This window comes from Phascolarctos cinereus, unplaced genomic scaffold (genome assembly GCF_003287225.1).
Source record: "Phascolarctos cinereus isolate Bilbo 61053 unplaced genomic scaffold, phaCin_HiC Scaffold_9;HRSCAF=440, whole genome shotgun sequence".
Taxonomy (NCBI): domain Eukaryota; kingdom Metazoa; phylum Chordata; class Mammalia; order Diprotodontia; family Phascolarctidae; genus Phascolarctos; species Phascolarctos cinereus.
In genome coordinates, this window is record NW_027556402.1 from 209,634,724 (window position 1) to 209,658,701 (window position 23,978).

Below are 23,978 nucleotides of genomic sequence, written 5' to 3' on the forward strand. Positions count from 1 at the left end.
CAAAACCTCACAATCTGTTGCTTATAAGAAAAAAAAAGTCTACAAAGCAAAGGCATACAGGGACTCAAAATGGGATGCTGGAATAAAATTTGCTATGCATCAGATAAACCCCAAAAGGAGTTGCAATCATGTTGTCATATAAAGAAGAAAAATGGACTATATTAATAGAGAGAAATAAGACTTAAAGGAACCACAGATTACAAACCAACAACATTCAGCATATAGCCACCAAATGGCATGGCATTGAAATTCATAAAGTAATAATTAACTGAATTACAAAAAGACATAGGTGGTAGCTCCATCTATTGTAGGAGACTGTCACGTTCCTCTCTCAGAGCTAGACATATCTAACAAAAAGATAAAAGGAAAAATATAGAACTGTACAAACTATTGGAGAATTTAGAAATAAAAGGTTTATGATATCTTTTTATGAAACAACCAAATAATATCCATAGTTCTAAACGTGGCACGGCACCTTTACAAGAAAAAAAAATATGTATTGAGGTATAGAATATTTTCAAATAAATGAGAAAAGGCATAAATTATAAATACATACTTTACAAACCATAATATAATAAACATAGTAATCAATTTAGGGAACACAAGTAAAAGATATAGATCTAAATGGGGACTTAATATTGAAGTCCTTCATAATGAGAGGGTCAAAGAACAAATCATAGAAACAAATAACAATATGAGAGAATATAATAATGATGTGAAAACCTGCCAAAATTTCTTACATGCAGATAAGGCATTCCTCAGAAGAAAAGTTATATTCTTGACAACATATATTAACAAAATAGAAAAGAAAGGATTAACTAACTGAATGTCCATTTTAAAAGTTAGGAGACCAATAAATAGACTCGAAACAGTTCAAAGAGCAGTCTCTTGAAAGTTATATGAGAAACAGATAAATTGAATAAGAAATAAAAACTCTATACAGCTGATAAACAAAGCTAAAAACTGGTTCTCTGAAAAGACTAGCATTTAATCTACCTGATTAAAAAAAAAGGGCAAGCAAAATAAAATGAACAAAATGGAAAAATGAACAAAGGCAAAAGCTTGCCTCCTTTCCCACCATAGATGACACCTACATAAACTCAACCAATAATATATTGGGAAAAAAAGTAGCAACCAAATTACTGAGTTGTGTGGATTTACTTATAGAAATGGAGGAGCTGACTGATAATTCAAGACCTTGTCATCACCACCAGAAATTACAGAAGAATTATTCTTAAGGAGCTCAGATTTGTTGATCACTGCAAAATATGCAGCAAACAGTAGAAACCGTGCAACATGTCAATTCAGGCACAAAAATTTAGCACTTAATGAATGGCCTACTAAGACATGACCAAATGCCATGAATAGAAGTTCACTATCTTTCATAGACTGACAGATAACAAATCTTCATGTTAGGATTATAGACCTTGAAATATTCTTGAGACTTCAACATATAAACAGTAATAGAATTGGACAATCATCACAGATCAACCAGTTGCCCACAGTTGCCTTGACATAACAATGATCCATAAAAGGTTAGGACTAATATTTTTAATAGCTGTCACCATATGACATACTCATGATTTCCCAGCTTTGCAAAATGAAAAGCTTTCCAAATATGTAAACCACGCAGAAGAAATTGAAAACATGTGGGAATGGGATCAGGTTCCATCCCCATCTTCCACTACTAGAGTTTTCCTTTAGAGATTTTAAAAGAGGATGAGCTTAAATCCTAATACATTTATTCATTTATGGAAAACTTTTGTATCTGCCTGTAAATTTGTCCACAGAACACCAAATTTGAAACAATAAAAAAAATAACGTGTACAGTACCATTTCTCTCTGAAAGATTAGAATAATTTTTCAATAACAGCAATAGATGAGAATGGAGATGGTAACATGGCACTTTAAGGTTTGCATTGTAATTTACATTTATTATGCCCCTTCATTCACACAACAACCCTGTAAGGTAAGCATATTATTATCTGCATTTTATATTTGATGAAACTGAAGCTAGGAGAGATTATGGGACTAGCCCAAGGTCACACAGCTAGCAAATGGTATTACCAGTATTTAAACTCATGTTTTCCTCACTCTAAATCTAATTCAGGACAGCTAGGAGGTACAATGAATAGGCCTGGAGTCATGAAGACCTGAGTTCAAATCCACCCTCAGCTACTTATTGGCTATGTGACCCTGGGGAAGTTTGCCTCAGTTTCCTCATCTGTAAAATGAACAGAAGGAAATGGCAAACTGCTCCAGTGTCTTTGCCAGGAAAATCCCAAATGGGGTCATGAAGAGTCAGACATGACTCAAAATGACTAAACAACAAATATAATTCTTTTAAACTGTAAGATGCCACATATAAATATGAGCTAATAAGAATATTATTTCCCTACATAGACCTTTGAAAAGAATAAAGGCATGCCATGGAATGCTAAATCCTGTATTTGAATGGAACAAATTAGAGGCAAAAGCAAAAAACATATTAAAAGGGAGGATGAAGGACTACATGGATTAAGACATCTTCATAGGGAAGAGAAATACGTTATTTTAAAGTATTTGAATTTAATATATTCATTTGCCATATTTAATTACACAATTTTGCTAATAATTTGAAAACCTCTGCATCTTTCTTTTCTCTGTTTTCCAAATGATTGATTGATTTCCCTTGAACTAAGACTACATAAATTGTGGATTGTTTTTCCCACTGTCCTTTAGAAAAACGGCATCATGGGACCTGAGTGGTCCCTTTTAGGGGCAGCACACTCTCAAGTTAAATTTATTTTTCTAGATTCCTCATCAACTCCTTTGGGAAAATATGGTATTATTTTCACCTAAAACAAGTAGGAAAAATCAGAGCACTTTTAATCTTGGACTGGAAAAGTGCCTTTTACCTTCCCAAACTGATTTCTTTTCATTCTCATATTACAGGTAATCTTGGTTTGCTTTGTTATTAGATTTTTTAAAAATTCTTAATATATATCAATACAATATATTTTAACACAACAAATTCTACCTTCCCTATAACCCTACCCCAGATCTTTCTACCCAACCTCAAAACATTTCCACTGTTTTTTAAATAATATTGGCTGATGTTATTGATCAGCCTTTACTTCTCTATTTCAATTTTATTTATGTTCATTGTCTTATTCTTTTGATTCTATTCATTCTGCACTATTTCTTATACTCCTCTGAATTCTTCACATTTGTCATTCCTTATGACATTAACATTCCATTACATATGAATATGTTTGGTGGGTGTGAGGTTGTTTTAACTCATTTCTCTAATTTTCAATGATTTTGAACATTTTGGGTGGGTAGTTGTTGATGTTTTATATCTCTTCTTCTGAAAACTTCATGTTTCCTGACAATTTGTCTGCTGGGTCCTGTTGTCCCTTTATCTTATAAATTTGTGTCAGTTCTCTATAGATTTTGGATTTCAGACTTTGATCAGAGATGCTTCATATAAAAGTTTTACCCAATCCATCTCTTTCCTTCTGATTCTAGTTGCACTGATTTTATTCCTTCAGATATTTACTCTTTTAAATATCTCATCTCTCTTTAAGCAAGGATCAAATCCAGAATTTATGTACCTGGGTTCTCCTAGAATTGTGACAGGCTTTGATAGGGAAAACAAAGAGAAAAAAAAATTGAAGAGAAAAAAGTGATACCATAACAGCATTCCCTAGAACACTGTGTTTTACTACAGTCTTTTTCCATGAATATAATAGAAAACAAGTGCTTGAAATTCTCATTCTTCCTTGCAGTATTTGGAGAAAATATGCCGGTTTACCTGTGAACAAATCATGTTTCTATTAATAAATAATTGCCTATTCCACATGTCCATGTGGGCCATGGGGAATGCTGAGAAATAGAAGACTTAAGCCCAGTCCCCAAAGAGCTCACAGTTAGTTGGGGCAATAGGATATACACACACACACACACACACATATATATATATATATATATATATATATATACATATGTGAAAAGATGACCAATAATATAAAGCAGTAAATGAAAACTAACTAGTGGTAACAGGAGGATTATAGAGATTTAGAGAATGGAGGAGGTCACACCTGGCTGCAATAGTGAGGGAAGACAGGCACTGGACTATGCTTAAAGGATGAATAAGATTTGGGTAGTTAAGAAGGATATTCTGAAAGGAAGAAAATGAGGTGGTGGAGGCACATTTTAAGAATAGTGATCAATATAATCATCATTCATATTTACATGGAGATACAATGTTTTCATGTCACTTTGCATGCAGCTACCTGATGTGAGAAATAGTATTATTAGCCCCATTTTACAGATGATGAAACTGTATCTCAGAGAGGTGAAAGGATATACTTAAGGTTACCTAGCTAGTAAGTAGAAGAGTCAGAATTTGAACCCACTTCTCCTGACTTCAGGCACAGAATTGTTCCCATGATGCCCTACTACCTTTTATTCATATGGTGTAGCTGGTTCATGCCTGGTTCCTGTGTGTGTGTGTGCAGGAGTCAGGGGAGAAGAGTCCTTATGGAGTAGGAGAGAAGGCTGAAAGGATAGATAGATTAGAACTCCATGGTGGAAGACATTGAATGCCTAGCAAAGGAATTGATATGTTGTCCTGGAGGCAGTGGGGACATCTCTTCTCAGTGTGACAATGTTGCAGCCTATCTCAGGGCAAGCTATTGTGAGGATTGCTTCTTAGAGAGAGAAGCATTACTGTCTTTAGGCAACATGGTGCTTTGTTTTTCCCATTGTCAGAGAGCTTCTATGAAGGAGCCACTTGCTCATGTGAGGTGTGCTGTATATCCTCTGACGCTGCCCTTTGTCTTCAGGGGTGACATTACTGGTGATGATTAGAATCTTTGAATTCTAAAAAGGCCGATTCATGTCCAGGATATGCATGTGAAGGTTTTCCTCATTCCTGGCTGCAGCTGCGATGCACAGCCCTAACCTGAAATCTTTTCTCAGAGTCATTCCCTGTCCTTGTCCCATCTCCCACACCCCAATAATTTTTGACTGTGGCCTTGAAAGTGCCTCCCTTTGTGTTGTGTGTGTCCACCTCTGGCGATTCTGCTGCATTGTTTGAAGTCTCTCTTTGAGTGTTCTCTGGTCTCCATTCTATTTCAGCTTTCCATAGAGCAGCTGCAAGGGTTGCCAGGGGTCATTCATTCTTTCATCTATGTCCATCGGGGTGGATCTGTGTGGGATGAGCAGTAACTTAGTGCTTGAAGTCCAGGACCGTTCCAGGCCTTCTTTTTCAGGCCTCTTTCCTGCGCATCACAGTTCAGTAGGGTTGTAGTTGATATTGATGAAACTGCTTGGGAAGGTCAATATGACTGATGCCTATGGTCAATTCAGGGCTCCCAGCAAGAAAAAATTAGGAATGGGATCAAGTTTTGCAGATGTTTAGTTTGGTCTGGAGCTCATTTCCATGTAGGAAATGCCCTTTATCTAACAATCCCCCAGAGAACATAATTTGCTTCATCAATCTTTCATCATCATTTAATTTGGTTTTTTTTTTTTTTACTTCTTGGTTTATTATGCTATCTCCTCTATCATGTTGTCTCCTTTCCGGGATATCCCTCATTCAGAAAAGGTACTTTTTTCCCTTGCAACTCTTATTTCTGTTACTTTGTACCTCTATTTGAGGATTTCTTACCATTTTTTTAATGTCATGGGCCCCTTGGGCAGGCTGGGGAAGCCTATGAATCCCCCTTCTTGAAATAATGTTTTTAATGTGTAAAATAAAATACATAGGATTGCAAAAGAAACCAATTATATTGAAATTCAGTTATCAAAATACTGAAAATTCCAAGTTAATGAACTCTTTGAAATCTATCCACAGACTCCAGGGGTCTGTGGGCTTCAAGTGAAAAACCCTATTCAAGAATGTCAGGACTGCAGAGTGCATCAAGTCCACCCATAGCTGATCAGAAATGTCGTCTGTAACATCCCCCAAAACTAATCACCTAGTCTGTTCTTGAAGACCTGACCTCCTTAGATGGAAAGCTCACTACTGCCCAACAAGGTAGCCTGCCAGCTCATGGATAGCTCTCATTGTTAGAAAGCTTTTCTTTCTATCAAATTTAAAGCTCTTTCTCTGCAACTTTCCCTCCCCCATATATTCTTAGTTCTTCCTTTTGGAGTCAAACAAAGGATTTTTTTCTGTCTTTTTACGATGGTCCTCCAAACATTGGGAGACAGCTATCATGTCTCTCCTATACCTTATTCTCTTCAGGCTAAAACTATTCTCCTTTCCATCAACTGATCCTTATTTTACCTACTGTTGAGTTCCGTCAGTCTTATCTAGCTTGTTCGTGTTCACTATAAAATGTGACACCCGAAACTGAACATCATAACTCCAGATGCAATCTATGTCAAAGTGCAATAGGATTCTAGCTTCCCATGTAAGTATTTAGTAAATGTCGAATTGTCTGTCATTAGATAGTTTTCTTCTTCAGAAGCAGAATTCATCAATGAGTTTTCATTCTAGCTTTTGACAGAAAGTTGGCCTTTTTTTTTTCTTTCTTAAAATTTTACTAGCCTAGTTGGGTACCAGGTGTCAATATTCACCAGATAATATTGCCACTCCATCTTCTGTCTTGTTCCTACCCGGTAAAATAATCCCTCTTCTTGCTTAAATAAATATTTTGCCAGAGTACACCAGCTCTTGGCTGATCATCTCTGAAACTTCTAATGCCGTTGGCAGCTTCTTAAGTCAGAGATGGTGCTCCCAGTGTGACATTATGCAGAACAAGTTGAGTAGAAACAGTGCTTGCTTTCTAGGAGTTAACACTGGAAGGAGGTCTCTAAGTCATGCTTTATGAGGCACTTAGAATCCTGTGTATACTAGCTAGTGAAAAATGGAAAGTTCAGCCTATTAAAAATTTTGCTTTAAAACTAAATACTCTTATGAGATAAATAAAGATTCCCCTCCCTCCTCAGTCTTTTCCATTCTCTCCCTCTCCCCACTATACAACACATTAAGTCTTAACCTGATGAGAGTATTTGGACTTTAAGCTCAGGCTCTGTCACAACTAATAGTAAAGGCTTAGTCAACAAACACTTTAAGAAATGGATTGGCCTGTTGAAGAAGGATCTCAGGTTATATTAACAGATAATTTTGGAGCTGGCCTTTCTTTCCCATTGCTTCTATCTGAGTACTGCCATTGTTGAAAAGTCTCCAGAGAGATATGGGAGATTTAAAAATCATAGATGTCATTATTAAGACATTCCTTCCTGGCTTCCAACTACCATGGGCTAGAGATGTTTATTTACTTACCTCTTTGAAAACCATTTACTGTGCCCCTACTATGTGCAGCCCCACCCTCATCCCCACAGTCTGGGTTTTGTTGGGCAATGCAAAGATATCAGATAAGGCTGGTCCCTATCTGCAGAGCTTACCTAACCATAATGAATTGTTATCAGACTCATTCCTCACAATCAGGAAAGCAAAAAAAAAAAAAAGTCATTAATGAACTCTGGTCACTACTACAAAATGAAACAAAGGTGCAGTGTATAAGGTCTAAAAGTTGTAATGATTTTGTGATGAAGCAAAAGGTGACAGGAGTCTTATTTCTGAAGGGGGTTGGTACAGTGAAGGAAATGGCACACTTATCCCCAGGCAGACCCATTTGTATATGTCATTTAAAAACAATCAGAAAAAAAATAATTTCTGTTCTGTTAAAATACTTTTATCATTGTGTACTTAATGGGGCTTCTGTTTAAGAGCAGCCATCATTAGTCTATAATATGTTTCCTATTTCTGTAGAAGTAAGACAGGGAAGGCAGAAGAAGCATCCATCTTCACTAGTCTTTGGAAATATCAAAAATAATTGACTAGCTCCGTCTTCTGTGATGGCTCAGTGACCACTAACTGTGACTATTTGCATAATAGTCAACTCTTCACTTCTGTAGTGATAACTGTTTGTATCTGATTAAAATTAAGACTGTTTTAGTTCTCTTGACTTTTCCAGAAGTTGCAAAAATTGAGATTTGCTGTTTGGCTTTAACCAAACAAATGCACACAGGGGGATAACAATATGCTGAGTTTATGCAGATTTTACAACACGAATCTGAATAAAATACCCACTAATAGATCCTTAAGGAGTAATAAACACACATGAATTTTCCTTAGTTGCACTTTAAAGTGATTTTAACATACTACTAGACCTTAACAATAATATTTAATTGACAAGATTATGCATTTGTATGGATTGAAAAGGTGGTATATATCTAATTCCAAATGAACCATAAATTTCACTTTTGCATAACATGTTTTATTAATTTCTTTATAGCCAGGATGTTCTACTTCCCTCCTAGTGAGAGTTTCTTAAAACATAGTAAGATAATTTAAACACATTTAATTACCATTTATCATTCTTTTTAAGTTTGTAAAGTAATCTGAGTTCTGTCTTCCTAGATTCTCATGCCATGTAGTTGGGGGACAGACAATAGGACTTACATTTCTTTGATTCTATTCCTCTTCAATATGATTCTTCCCTATTCCTATGGGATAGCCTGCTGACCCCATTCAAACCTGCGCTAGCCAATTGGATGCTGGAAACAAGTATGGAAATCACAACACAGCCTGGTAGATACAGGAGAAAGGAATGCGTACCAACACTCCTGCCTTGTGTCTGAGAGAACTCGGGTGACAGTGTAAGGGATCCTGTGAACACAGAGTAGAGCTCCCAACATACAGCTTGTCACTTCTGGGTGGGGGGAGGTCAGGAAATCTTAGATCACTAGGATTAGTAGCAAGTCCTCTGTTACATCCGAGTCTTTGAAGTTAGCTTATTGGAGAGGATGGTATTGGGTCACAGAGAAAGCAGTCTTTTGGGGACCAATCTAATCTAATTCATTCCAGTTCAGTCCCTTAACTGGGATAGGCCTCAGTTTTGTCATCTGTAAAAAGAGGGGGTTGGGCCAGATGACCTCTAAGATCCTTTCCAGCTCAAAATACATGATCCTAAACATTTTATTGGGCATATATTCCATGTGAGGTACTCTTAGGTGTTAGGGGTACAAAGATAAGAGGTGAATGGGCTCCATCCTCAAGAATCTTGGGGTCTACTTAGATTCTCTTGGATCCTTGTATTCACTGGATCATAAAGCTGGAAGGGACTTCATTGGCTATCCAGTCCCACCCCCTCATGTTATGGAAGTGGGCTGAAGAGGCTAAATGACTTGCCTGAGGCCGTGGAGGTACAACATCAGAGAAGGAATTTGAACCCGGATCTTGTGGCTTCGGAGCTGGCTCTCTTCTCCCTGTGTATGAAATTGGTGAGTGGATGGGCTGAATTGGGGAAGGGGATAAAGAAGTTATTACCCTCTTGAGTACCGGGACTAGATTAGGCCCCTGGAATGCAAACGGTGGGTTTGCTTTCTTCCTGGAGCATCAAACCGACACAATGGAAATGTTCAAATAAAGAGGGGAAAACCCTTCATGTATTCTTTTAAAAATGAAGTCTTTAAACAACTCTTATGGAAGCAAGAGAGGGGGAAAATGGTGGCGCTTGACTGCTGATGCTCTGGTCAGTCATGGCCATGTTGGCCCACTTTGAAAAGATGCGACTTGAGTAGATTCATCTGGCATGAGGGGAATTTTAAAAGAGGTATTATTAGCACAAAGGACAAGACTAGCTCTTTTGGAGCTATTAACATCTCTCTGGATATACCCAAAGAAGATTTTAAAAACATGTGTTGTTGACCTGAAAGATGGAGTCATTCTGATCTTAGTTTCAAAGATCATTTCTCTCCTGTGTAACCGGAGAAGGGGGTTGGAAAGTGCTAGGCTGCGAGGAGGATTTGAAATGTTTTTTCTAAAGGTGAAGCCAGCAGATAGAGTCCAGTTACTCTGTTTGCTTGTCCTACCTACCCTTGGTGATAAGGAGCTGGGGATCAGGGTTGAGGGCTTGGGGGGCAGGGCAGTTAACTCCTGTGATCTAATCTTCTATTTCTGTGGGAAATGTTCTGGACATTGGATGAAGCAGTTTATTTAATTGTCCAAATTATCAAAGAAAAGGAAGGTTCAAGGGGAGTGGACACTCTCTTTTTAAACACTCCCAAAGTGAAGTGCTGAAAGTTTTGATGAGGTTTTGAAGAGGGTGCTCTTTCAAATGGGTATAGCCTGTGCAGAGAATCCCAGGCGACCATGTGTCTGCTTCCTCACAGAGGGTTTGGAAAGGAGAAATAACAGGACTTTATAAGTCCCTGAAGAATTCCTCGCCTCTCCCCTTTAGAGTTGGAGGTTAACAGTGTTTAAAAAAAGAAAGGAGACTCTTTAAACATCGTCTTGACGGGCCCAGTCTATTTAACTCTAGCTTTTGACAGTAGGATTTGGGGGAAGGAGTCAAAGGCAAGATAATGACATCCTACAAAAAATGATGAGGGGTTTATTTCCTGTAGAATTACACAATTGCAGTATGTGTGTATGTGTGTATATGGGGAGTACCATATGTGTGTGTATGTGAGGAGTACACATATGCCAGACTGGCACCCTGTGGCTCTAAGGATTTTACTGTTTAGTCTTGGAACTTCTGGACCCTTGGTCCCTGGGAATTACTGCTCATGAAATCTCTGTTTTGTTCCATTCTTCTGAGGCAGCTCGATTACCCAGAATTGAGGTGATATTCCCCTTGGTAAGCTGAAGTATTTATTCTTCGGGGCTTGGTTAAATACAGTGAGCATGGATTAGTCCTAATGTATAAGAATTGAATTAAATTCAGTTCAGCAATTCAGCACTGCTGGGTGCTATATCCTGCCCTCAAGGAGCCTACATTCTCCTGGGAGGGAAGGAGTTACCACATGCATATAAAATTTGATAGAAACATAACACATATATAATTATATATACAATATGATACATGCAATATAATATGTCATTACATATTGTATGTTATATATTTGTCATATTCTATATAAAGATGTATGTATATATATAATATTTATACAAATATAATGTATATATAAAATTTATGGGAGAAGATAGAGGTCTAATAGGGAGGCCAATTTGTTAATAATAGAATAGACATTTCAGAGGGCACTATACAAGAGTAGAGAGAGGCAGGTAGATGGCACAATGGATAGAGCTTTGGCCTTGGATTCAGGAGAACCTGAGTTCAAATCCAGCCTCAGACACTTGACACTAGCTGTGTGACCCTGAGCAACCCCAACTGCCTCACCAAAAAGCAAAAAAAAAAAAAAGAGTAGAGAAGGGAAAGATAGAGTCATGGGAGTGATAGGGCTCACTTGGAAGAGTATGAGGCTTTAGAGAATGGTAGAAAGGGAAGAGAGCTTTAGCTTAACCAATATAAAATTTGGTCTCTTAATCAACAAACTTTTATTAAGGATCTACTGTGTGCCCATTGGGCAGTAGATTTTTGTACCCATCATAGTAGCAATGGTAATGGTTTGATCATCAATCAATACATAAGAAAGAGGTAGAAAACCAGGGGCATGGAGAAGATACTCATGTGGTGGGAAGCACCCACAAAATTACTTTGTTTCATAGCTGGGAAGTTCTTCAGAGGCTATTCAATTGAACCAATAACTGAACAAGAATCTCCTTTACCTATCTGGCAAGTAGTCATCCGACCTTGGCCTAAAAAGCCCTCTATTGATAAGAGAAGCTAATTAATTTTTAAAAGCAGTCCATTCCATTCTTTAATGTCCTTACTTGTTAGCTTTTCCTCACTTGAATATTCCACTGGATTTGTAATTTCTTTGATTTGGGGGTTCCCTCCAATAATACAGATTCCAATCCCCCCATGCCTGCCCATCCTGGGCAACTCTTGCTCATGTCTTTTCATAAATTCATCACAGGAGTTTGGGAGCAGGAGCGACCCAATGTACTGAGACATCTTTTACTTCTGTTCTTCAAATTTCTTAGTGAGTTATGGGTTGCAGCCTGTTCATACCCACCATATGCCTCTCTATTCTGCTTTGTGTGATACTCCTTTTTAATTCTTCAGATTGTTACATTCCGTGTTTTGTTATAATGCAACAACTCCAATTAAATATTAGTATTAAAAATGGGCCTTTATTTCCAAAGGAAGCTTTGGTTCATTAAAAGATTCTTCAATTTCCAGAAAACAATCTAAACCAGTCTCTTTCTTTGATATAGCTTTGAGTCCAACTCATGTTCAGATCTTTGTCATACATACATATATGTGTATATATATACATATACACATGTATATATGTGTGTGGAGATAAGTACATATATACGTGTATGTATATGTATGGAGATATGTACATATACATACATGTGTATTGTGTGTGGATACATACACACACATAGTCTCTAGGTCCATCCAAAGTGCATGTCATGATCTGGGTGATAAACATTCCTCATCCACTTAGTCTTCCCTGTGTTGATGGTCAGGTCAAACTCTTTTGAGTGGTTATAGATGGAGTATTTGCAATATTCTGGAGCTTGATGCAATGTTTTCTGCAAGCAGGCAGCATTGTACTATTCACAGAGAATTATTTTTCAGTCTGGGTTCTGTGCTGGAACTCCTCTATCACAATGATAAACACCTTTGGCGGGAATATATCTCCCTGTTTTGTACCATGCCTTATGCTTATGATCAGAGGGTCATTGGATAGCTATTTTTCTTATTATGTCTTTTAAGGAATCTTGAATAATTTTGGTGTGTGGCTGGGAGACATCTCATTGGAAAAGTGCCTCTAGAGGCTGATATCATTTTGCTCTATTGTTTTTCCTTCATCACATCCATCTAAATTTTCCTCTGTAAGATTTCTACTCATTGCTTTTCATTCTACCCTTTGGGGCCAGGCAGAACAAGTCTAAAACTTCTTCTACATGAAATAACTTCAAATACTTTTCCCTCACTACATACCCAGCTGTAGCGGTCATCTTCTGTTTTTCTCTAGGCTACCTGTCCTTAGTTCCTTCCACTTCTTCTCATTTATTTTGACCTTAAGGCCTTTCAGCATCCTGTCCAATCTCTTCTGAATTCTCTGACACTCATCAGTGTCCCACATAAAATGTGGTTCCCAGAACTTAATGCAGTTACTCCAGATGTTTTCTGACCAGAGGAGAGGAAAGCTGAAGTATGACCAGTTAATTTTGTTAACCTGAACCTTCAGTGCTAAGATTTGTATCTCCCATGCTCTTGCCCCCTCTCCCTTCCCCACTCCATTTTTAGAAGACAGATGCAAATGTATTTTCCCATAAATTAAAAATAAAATAATTTCAAAAAAGTACATTCCAGATAAAGGAAACATCCTAAGCAAAAGCACGGGAAGCTAGAAATGGGATTTACTATAGGGGAAACAACCAGTAGACCAGTTTCCAAGAAGTATTGGGAAAAAAAAGAACAAAGCTCCCACCCTGGGAGGGGAGGAGCTAAATATCTTTTTTTTTTAAAGGCAGTTGGGGTTAAGTGACTTGCCCAAGGTCACACAGCTAAGAAGTATCAAGTGTTTGGTCCTGACTTCAGGGCCAGTGCTCTATCCACTGCGCCACCTAGCTGCCCCTCTAAATATCTTTTTGTAGGTGTGCTTTAGTGAACAACATGGGGTGAAGGTAACTAAGGGCCAGTTTGTGTGATATATACTAAACCTCACCAAATAAAGTACAGATGGTGCTTGCTACAGTGCGCTGATTCTGGGAGGAAAGGACTATATTTGTTTTCAAAAGATTTTTTTTTTTTGTCAAAACTGGTTGAAACCCAAAGGAGCTTCTGTCAACCCCTTAGCGATCCGGGAGATTCAGCATTCTAACCCTTCTGCTCCAAACCCTTCTTTGTTTCTTCTCATTTTATCCTGGTTGCCATTGTTTTGGAGGAATCCTATGCGCTCATATGTGCGTGCATGTGCATGTGTGTGTGCGTGCGTGCAGACTTCCCATGGTCTGAGGAATCTCTGGCTGCTCCCATGGGAGGACGGAAGAATCTTTGGATCTTTTCCTGCAACATTTTCCATTGCTTCTGCTTGATCCTAAGCTGAGCACTGTCTTATGCAAATAGCTTAGGACTGTTCTTTGTAATAAATAAGAGCGTTATTGAGGGGATTGGCTTGCTATTTCTTTCTTTCCTTATTTTCCCCCCTTACAATGGAAACAGTCTTTGCAGTAGCTTTAAGAATTCTAAAACTCCAAAGTGTAAGCAGAAAGCAATTTGAACCCCCCCTGCGCCCCAAATTCTCCTCACTTAAGGTCTCCAATTCAGGCATGGATATTCACATGCCCACGATTTCCAATACAAATACTTATCGCCCATCAGTACAAAAGTTAAATAATCTTCATGAAAGAGAAAATGAGCCCCCCTGAGTGTCCCTCTGTTTGCATATTAGTGGCAGAGCAGGGTCTCTGCCAAGTTGCTCTCTGGCTGACTGCTACAGATGCTCTATTCTCAAGTATTCTGAGTCAGATCTTTAGTGCGAGTCTTCAGGGACAAACAATAGCACCTGTTCCTTACAAGATATCAGGCCGGTTAGCCCATTCATGTATCTTTAATGAAGCTCCGGGGCAGATGGCACAAAGTGGCATCATCAACAACTTAGCGCCGAGGAGACAAAAGGGGAGAGTGTCGAGGCAACAATGCCGCTGTTTTTGACGAATGGGAAGAGACAGAGTCGAAGTGTTTTCACCGGCATCTGCTGCTGTCTTGATTTTCCAAGAGACCTGAGGAACATCCTGGCAATTAAAATTTCTGGGCATGTCGCCGATTTGATGAAGAATGTGTAAAAGGACAAAGCTTTTGGCCAGGGACTTGGCAAGTTTTGCATTAATGGACAGTTGTGCTTTGGGGCATCCATTATATGGCTTTCACCGGGTACTGATTAAGCCTCCCTGACACAGAACCGTGGTTGGCATTTTAGTCTCCATGCTGTTCTGGGCAGCCGGCTAGGAGTTGCCTCCACTGGCCACCACAAGGTTACAATTTTCTTTCATATTTTTAGAGTAGTAATAACAATAGATGACATTGTGTATTGGTTTTAAGGTTTGTGAGGTGATTGACACACATTGTCCCATCTGATCTGCACAATAATCTTAAAAACTAGATGCTATTAAGATCCCCTTTTATAGATGAGGAAACTGGGTCTCAGAGAGATTAAGTGACTTGCCTAGGATCACACAGATGAGACAGGAAAAGTATGATGGAAAGAGTGCAAGATTTGGAAGCAGAAGACCCAGATCCCAATCCTACCTCTGATTTTTGCTAACTGTCTGACTCTGAGAAAGTCAGTTAACCTCTCTGAGTCTGGAGTGTCCTATTCCTCATCAGTGAAGGGGTTATACTAAAAGGCTTCTAAATTCTCTGTTTGCTCCTAATCAATGATCCTATTATCCTGTGAACCCAGCTTTTCTGGACTCCCAAGACCCAGGTCTCACTTCTTTAAAAATGATTCTTGGTGTTCCCAATCTTGGATGTTTGCAGGACCAAAATTGTTTTCACTTATAGGGATGATTAAATAGCCTTCAAAACTGGGCCAGAAAAATCTAGGTGCAATCTTTATTCATAAGGATAAAGAATTTCAAGAACTTTTCCTACCATGCTGTATGAAGATCTGTTGCTTCAACGGAATCTAGAATCTGATTTTTTTCTTTCTTCAGTAAAATATTAATTTTCCATCTTTGTGGGATTGCTGCTTCCCATGTATCTGACTCCCTTGACAGGTCTGCACATATAAAGCTGGGGTGATTTGAGGAAGAGAGAATCCTGGAAGGAAGATGAAAGGAAGGATTAGAGAAAGCAGCCAGAAGAAGGCTAGGCATGGGGCTCTGGGCTTTCTTTCTTGTTATGGGGGGACCTTTTTTTCTGCCTTGTTGCCCTAAGGACCACAGCTGAGGCAATCTGACTGTTGCCTTCAGCTGCAAACTGAATGAGGTGACCTGGAATCCCTGCCTTGTACAGGTAGAAGGAGGTGTTTTATATCCATATTAAACTGTTGTGACCCAGTTGCATGTAGAAGAAACTTCTAGCCCTGCTTCCCTACTCTAACCCTATCAAATTGTACCACTATTTCCATCCTCCAAATTTGTCCTCCATGACTCCAATTTCAATCCAAGTCCTCCTAAGAAAGAAAAACAGAGACGATATTCACAGAGGGAACTTTTCTGTTTTTTTAACTGAGGATCTCCTACTTGGCCAGGTGGGCAGGCTTCCTAAACAGTCATGCAGTTGGAAATGTTTTCTGGTCTGCAACACTCTGCTAGATTCTAAGCCGTTATCATCCCTTTGAAAGCATGCCAAGATGAGGCATGCTCAGAATCATAGAATCTTGGAGTTAGAAAGGATTTTAGAAGGTATTTAGCCTAACCTTCTACCACACATTTTCAAGCAGAGGTGGTCACGCATTCTTACTGGAACACATCCTGTGATGGGTAGCTCATGACCACGTGAGGCAACATGTCCCTTTACTGGACAGCTCTGATGCTTATAAAGCTTTCCCCATATGCCAGGCTCCTTGTGAGTTCTGTCTGTTAGTCCTAGCTCTTTCCTTTCACACATCAACCCTTCATCTATAATCAATAGATCAATCAGTAAGCATTATTAAAGGCCTGCTTTGTTCCAGGCATTGTGCTAGTCACAAAGACAGAAATGAAAGAAACGTCCCTGCCTTCAAGGAGCTTATACTTTACTGGGGGGGGGCAATACGTACAGTAACTGACATTTATATATTGTTTTAAGGAATGTAAAACACTTCACATATATTCCTATGTAGTAAGTGTCTGAGGCCTGATTTGAACCCAGGTCTTTATACCTCCAAGTCTAATACTCTGACATGAAAAGAACTTAACACATCTCCTACTGCTCCTAGTTCTTTCCTTTGGGGCCTTTTCTACAAGGTTGCCTTTGGGATCCTTGGAAATATTGTGATCCTCCTCACTACCTCACCCACCCAAATCAAGCCTTCACACTAAACATCTCCAGATTCTTCTTCTCTATCATCCTCTTCAGTCGGCCCCACATCCTCTGAATTTGATCCAAGTTGTCCTTTTGGTTTCCACCTTAATTATTGAAAACCTTCATTATTGATGGTTCTGAGGTGTCATGATATATTTTTAGTAATAGCAGAAGCTAGCATTTACATGGCACCTTAATATTTGCAAAGAACTTTACATGTTATCTCAGTTCATCCTCCTGAAGTAGGCACTATTATTATTATTATTATTATTATTATTATTATTATTAATCCCATTCTACAGATGAGGAAACTAAGACTGAGAGAGTTAAATGATTTGCCCAGGGTCACATAGCTATGAAGTATCTGAAGGCTGGATTTGAACTTGGGTCCTCCTCAATAAAAGTCTAACACTTCATCTACTATGACTGATCCTAAGCCCCCTGAAGGCAGGGCATATGTAAAATTCCCACAGAGTGTCCATTGCTGTTCTTTCCCAAGCGGTGATACTCATCAAATGCTTTGGGGGTGAGATGGGGGCGTCCCAGTTTCCACAGGTCTTTGCTACCCATAGCTAAAGACAATTCCACCATCATACCTTAAGACAACTATTTGCGTTTCCACATGGCGGCTCAGTTGTGTTTTCTGGAAAGAGCTTCAGCTCAGTGATCACTTTTAGCCTGGGATCGAGCTGTGCTTCCTTAGCATTCTGAATTGAGCTCTGAAAGAGGAGCCTGGCTATTCTGCTCCTCAGCTCAGACTGGCACTGGCGGAGAGCATTCTTGTTTGTCCTTGACAAAGGGTATTTTTAAAGCTTTGCATCTGTATCTTACTTAAAATAACTTAGGAGCACATTTTGCCTTTGGAGTTGAATGACCGCTGCTAGTGTGTATACTAGCAGATCCAAACTAGAAGAAATTAGCGGTGGAAAGAACAGTGACGTGGCTGGGCAGTGCATGGGAAGATCCGGGGATCAGGAGTGTGGACTCTGGGTTTGCCCCAGTCACTGACTCACTGTATGCCATTAGGCAAATTACTTGCCCTCTGGGCTTCTTTCTTCATCTTCTTAGAAAAGAATAAAATAGAAAAGAAAAGGAAAGAAAAAGAGGTCAGAAGGCTGGGCTAGGTGATTTCTGAGGCCCCTTCTGGCTCTATAATTCTGCTTGCAAATGCCAACTTGAGATCATATCCTGGTAATTAGTGGAAGAAAGTTACAGAGACCCCTATTAAAAACAAGCATTTGACATTCATTCATACTATTTCAATTCTAGCACCCCACATTTTGGTGCTTTTGTGTGGGCATTCTCACCATGCCTTCCCTACCTTCCTGTACAGTGTGATTCTGGTCTATGTCTTTGGATGACTTCTCCATCTAGTATCTCCTTATAGACAGGTTGCCGTTCTTTAGATCTTTGACTGTTTATAGGATACCTTTACTTCATTTAAGGCCATCTCTCTGTTATCCTTGACTCTTTTTTTGTTTCATTTTGTTTTGCTTTTTGATGAGGCAATTGGGGTTAAGTGACTTGCCCAGGGTCACACTGAATTCAGGTCCTCCTGACTCCAGGGCCAGTGCTCTATCCACTGCATCACCTAGCTGCCCCTATCCTTGACTCTTTCTGCATGACTGACCCACCTCTTTTCCTTCCCTGGCCACTCTGTGGACATGATTTAACGAACTAATTGTTACAATCTGCCTACCTTTTCTCTATTATTGCATATTGGAAGAGAATATGGTATAGTCAGGAAAATGCATTAGACCAGGAGCTAGTTTGACTTGTATGCCTTGTATGCAACTAACACAATCCAATATTTGTTTAACTGAATTGAAATAAATTTAAAGGAATTAAAGTGACTATAACTCTAGCTCTTTGTTTCCTTACCTGTGTGGTAGAGAATTGGCTGATTATCTGTGACTAATGAGTCATCCTTTTTCTATTTTTTTCTGAATCCATTGGGCTGGTAAAACTTTATTGTTTTCTGACACAGGCTCATAGATGTGGAGATACAAGGGACCTTGTGGCCATTTGTGCAACATCTTCTTCATTAAGATTTTGTGGCAGAAAATGGTTTCATCTGACTCCTACAGCACACACTGGTGTGATGATGCTTGTTACTCTTGGGGTTTTCTGCTTGCCAGAGAGCTGGCTACTTGTTCTTCTGGGCACCTCAATAAACACCTCCCTTAGTAAAGTGAAAATCTTCAGATAATAGATTGGGGGACCTTTGATGCTTTAAGGACTGAAGTATGGCCGCAAAGATCATTTTCCCCTTTGTATATGTTCCATAGCCTGAAAAGATTTGGTGACTACTGTCCAATTCACCCAATGTTTATTTTTCTGAATCCTTCTCCATTCCCCCCCCCCCTCAGTAGTTCTCAAAGTATGGTCCAGGGATCCCCAGGGAGTTCTTCAAGACCCTTTCAGGGGGTCCAAAAAGTCAAAACTATTTTCATCATAATACCAAGACATTTCAATTTCTATCATAGATAAAATAGCTATAACCCACATAAACAAAATTCTTTGGTGAGGGAGCGTCCTCATTAATATTTAAGAAAGTAAGGAGGTCTTAAGACAAAAAAAGTTTGAGAGTTTATTCTAAATAATATTTAGGCCTTAACATTATGACATTTTCAGAGTCTGTGGCCTATGAACTCTGGCATCCTTACTGATGCTGAGTCATAGTATTAGACTAAGAACTGGAAGAAAATAGTATTTCTGGTTTCAAGCCTCTTTTTGTTAAAGTTCTGAAATCCACTCAGGTGTTCTTCCCTAAGACAGTTATGTGTTAGAAAGATAGTTTTATGTTGTTGCTTCTAAATGTGATGGTGACAAAGTCCCTAATGATTCCATGGCTACTCTATATTCATATAGAGTCTCTGAATCACCAAAATCTGAGTTGGGAGGATCTATGAATATCATCCAACCTCCCAGCCAATGGAGGAATTATTTCCACAGCATCTTGGAAGGATGGACATCTGGCCTCTGTTTGTAAAGTTCCAGGGTGGGAGAGTTTCTAACCACACAGGTTTTGGACAGGTCCATTATTGGACAAAGAAAGGAAAATCCCTCGTTAAAATCAAAGGTCTGACAACCTGTCCCTGTCCCTCATTGCTTCAAGTTCTGCCCTTTAGAGATATCCAAAATAAACCTACACTCACAGACTATTAGAATTGGAAAGGACATTTGTTGTTGAGTCATTCCATTCATGTCTGACTCTCTGTGACCCCCTTGAAGTGGTTTGTCATTTCCTTTTCCAGTTCATTTTACAGATGAGAAAACTGAGGCAAACAAGGTTAAATGGTTCACCTAGTGTCACACAGCTTAATAAATGCCTGAGGCCAGATTTGTACTCAGGTCTTCCTGACTGCAGGCCTGGTACTCTATCTACTGCACCACCTGGCTGCCTAGAAAGGACATCAGAGGTTATCGAATTCAGGCCTGTGATTTTATGTATGAGAAGACTGACATCAGGGGAAAAAGTGATTTGCTCAGGAGAGCTAGTATGGAGCAAAGCTTGGATTTGAATTCAGGCTTTTATGGGTCAAAGGTCAGTGGCCTTCCTTCTTCCACGTGACAGTCTTTCAAATATTTGAAGACAGTGATCATACCCCTTTGCTTCCTTCCACCCGCAAGTCCTCTAACTGTCCTTCTGCCTTTCATCAGTTCTCATACACCATGATTTCCAAACCTCACATTCCATGTTTCCGCAAAGCACCTCAGTCTAGTAGCAAGAGTGTGTATGACATTTGGGTTCAGATCCTGGCTCTGCCTCTTAATGTCTTTGTGATCTTGGGCAAAATCTTTGACTTCTCTGGGTCTCAAGTTCCTTATCTGAAAAATAAAGGATTTGAACTAGATAGCTTCCTAGGTTCTTTTCAACCCTTAATCTAGGATTCTAGGAAAGCTGTCCTTTTTGCAGTATCACAGAAACCTTAAACCTTGGTTGGCTTCTTCTGGCCATGCAGCATTGACAGTCTAGAAATGATTTTTATAGCTCCTCTCTTTTCAGGATTTCATATTCCCCAGAAGAAAACAAAGTATCCACCTGGTTCACCTTTTTACCAAATAGCATTCAAATGTGCCCATACCTTTTGCTTTATAGATTCATAAACTTTTAGCCCTAGAAAGGAACCTGAAAGGTCATTTAGATTTCCCTTTCCCTCTTATTTTAGAGATAAGGAAATTGAGTGGGAGCCCAAGTTTACACAACTAATAGGGAGTGATGCTGGGACTGGAACCCAGGTCTCTAGACTCCCTCTTAGGGTTCTCCCTGGCTGATCAGCGGCATCCCTAGCATTGTTTTATGGAGTTAAAAGCCAGGAATGGGCACTTGGGGGATCAGCGCCAATTTAACCAAGTTAAGCCAATACTCCTAACAGTCAAAAGCCAGGGCTTACTTACCTCAGCTAAAATGAAAGAAATAGCTGCCCAAAGCTAGTTTCTTCCACGCCCCACTGGCAAGGTGGTAATTGCACAAAGACCTTTTTATTAGAAGTTGATTTTCCTGAGAAATGAATTCAGAAAAATACTGTAAAGTGTTTATTTTTCCCTTGACCTTTATTAACCTACATCTTTGGGCCTTCCCCAGAGAAAAGTTGTTGGTAAATTAAGCCTTATGGACACACACAGTAGCATTTCTGTACTGCATCAGTGATTGTGGAAGGAGTGGGATATGACAAGGAAATTTGGCACTATTTAAACAATGTCATAGGTCAACATATGGGATCTGACCAAAAAAAAAAGGTTTAGGAATTAAAAGGGGGGTGTGGGTTGAAGTGCTTTTGATGTTTAGTTTGACTTTTTAATTGGATATGGGATGACTTGCGGACAAGAGGCCTGGGTATGAGTCTCAGCTCTGTCCCTTCTTGGGGCACCTGGGTGACTTCCAGCAAGTCGTTTAACCTCTAAGGGCCTCAGTTTCTTCATCTGTAAAATTAAGGAGTCAGACTGCAAGCTCCCTTCCAGCTCTGACGTTGGTAACTCTGTAAATGGTTCACTTTCACAGTAGAGAAGAAATCCGCACAAACCCTGTTTGATTTGACTTGGTAATTCCTTTTAATACTTCCTAGTATTGATATGTGTTTCTTTAAATGTTTACTTTTCTTTAATCAAAGTAGATTAAAAGCTGACTCTGTGATATCAGTGTGTTGAAGGCTGGCCCATAATGCCACCCAGCATCAGGACAAGAAATGTTTGCCAAAGCATTCTACTGGGTTCCAGTCCCAGCCAGAGAGAGAGAGAGAGAGAGAGAGAGAGAGAGAGAGAGAGAGAGAGAGAGAGAGAGAGAGAGAGAGAGAGAGAGAGAGAGAGAGAGAGAAGTTGGTAAAAGGCAGAGATATTATAGGAGGCAGGGCTTCATCCGTCCCAGCCCTCATTTTTTATATGTAGCATACAAATGCTGATAGAAGGTGAAGAATTTTCTTCTTGTGCGTTTTTGTGCTCTTTGATACATTTATTAAGGTCAAATGAAATTTGATATAGTAGGATTTATTCGGAAATGCTCTCTGAATACAACTCCATAATTACTGAGCTACACGATCGTGCATGGGGCTGTAAAACTGCTTAGACAGACAAGCAATTTATATGTTACACCGAGGTGTGTATAGCAAAGAATATTAGTCTAATTGGGAGCCAAGATGTGGTGGTCTTAAATCTGAAACGTGGTGGGAAGGCGGGGAGAAGGAGGCAGGGATTTCTAGGAAATCGGTACTGTTGTGATGTTGTACAGTGAACTACCTGAGGTGGAGAGATACTGCCTTTTGAGTATATAACAAACAGCTGAGTATTATTTCCCAACCTAGGACACTAACTCCACATTTCAAGACAGGAAGACACCCAAACATGGGAAGGAAAAAACATCTAGACTCTGGGCTTTTTTCCCCTTTCTTTCTTTTTCCCTTTCTTTTTCTTTCTTTCTTATATTTATTTTTCTACCTTTTATCTATCTTGTATTTCTTTATCTTTTATCTATCTTTCATGCATTTATCTTTTAACTATCTTTTATTTATCTATCTGGTATGTATTTATTTTTATTTATATCTGTCTTGTATTTATTTGTCTGTCATATTTATTTATCTTTTAGCTATCTATCATGTATTTATTTATCTTTTACCTATCATGTATTTATCTTTTATCTATCTAGTATTTATTTATCTTTAAATTATCACATATTTATCTCTCTCTTTCTGTCTCTCTTCTATTCATTTGTTTGCCTTTTCTTTGCAAGCCTGTTACTTAGCACAGTGCCTGGAACATGCAAGGTATATTGCTTGTTGGCTTAATTTTAAATAACCGGCTTGCACTTTTCCCTTCTTCCTTGCAAAAGCCATATAGTAAACTCTCAACAAATTCCAGCCTGACAAATATTTATTGATTAACAACTGTGTGCAAAGTACTCTCCATAATCTTTTTTTAGGGGGTGGGATGGGGAGATACAAGATTTAAATGGCACATGGCTCCTGACTTCATGGAATTTGGAATCTAGGAGGAGAGGAGAGGTGGTCAGAACCTGTGCATTAGGAAAATGACTTATGCAGCCCTGTGAGTGGCCAGTTGGAAGTAGAAAGAGGTAGGGAAGTCACTAAGGTGGTTATTGCAACAGTCCTGGCCATAGTTAATATAAACTTAAAATATGGTGTTAACCTGGGGGGTAAAGCAGATAGGCACCTTAAATTAATAAGGAAAAAATAAGTCCCTAAAGATGGTTAACTCCCTAAAATGGAAGGAAAAGAGTAAGAATTCCTTCTCTTCTTGAGTCCTCTATTTTCTTGTGTATAAAATGAAGGCATTGGGCTAGAACAGGGGTTCTTAAAGTGTGTGTGTGTGTGTGTGTGTGTGTGTGTGTGTGTGTGTGTGAGAGAGAGAGAGAGAGAGAGAGAGAGAGAGAGAGAGAGAGAGAGAGAGAGAGAGAGAGAGATCCCATTAACAGTCTGGAATCCTTCTCTGAATAATGTTTTTAAATGTATAAAATAAAATATATAGAATTAAAAGAAAATAATTTCAATGAAATAGTTATACAAATTTAAAAGATGTTTATGGATTCAAGATTAAGGAAACCTGGACTGCATGATCTCTAGCACCTCTTCCTGCTCTGGCAGCCTT

General features: G+C 39.0%; 1 protein-coding gene across 1 annotated transcript in view; it reads left to right on the forward strand.

Moving 5' to 3' along the window:
- Positions 1-23,978, forward strand: part of SOX6 (SRY-box transcription factor 6) — a 520,387-nt gene that overhangs the window by 353,109 nt on the left and 143,300 nt on the right.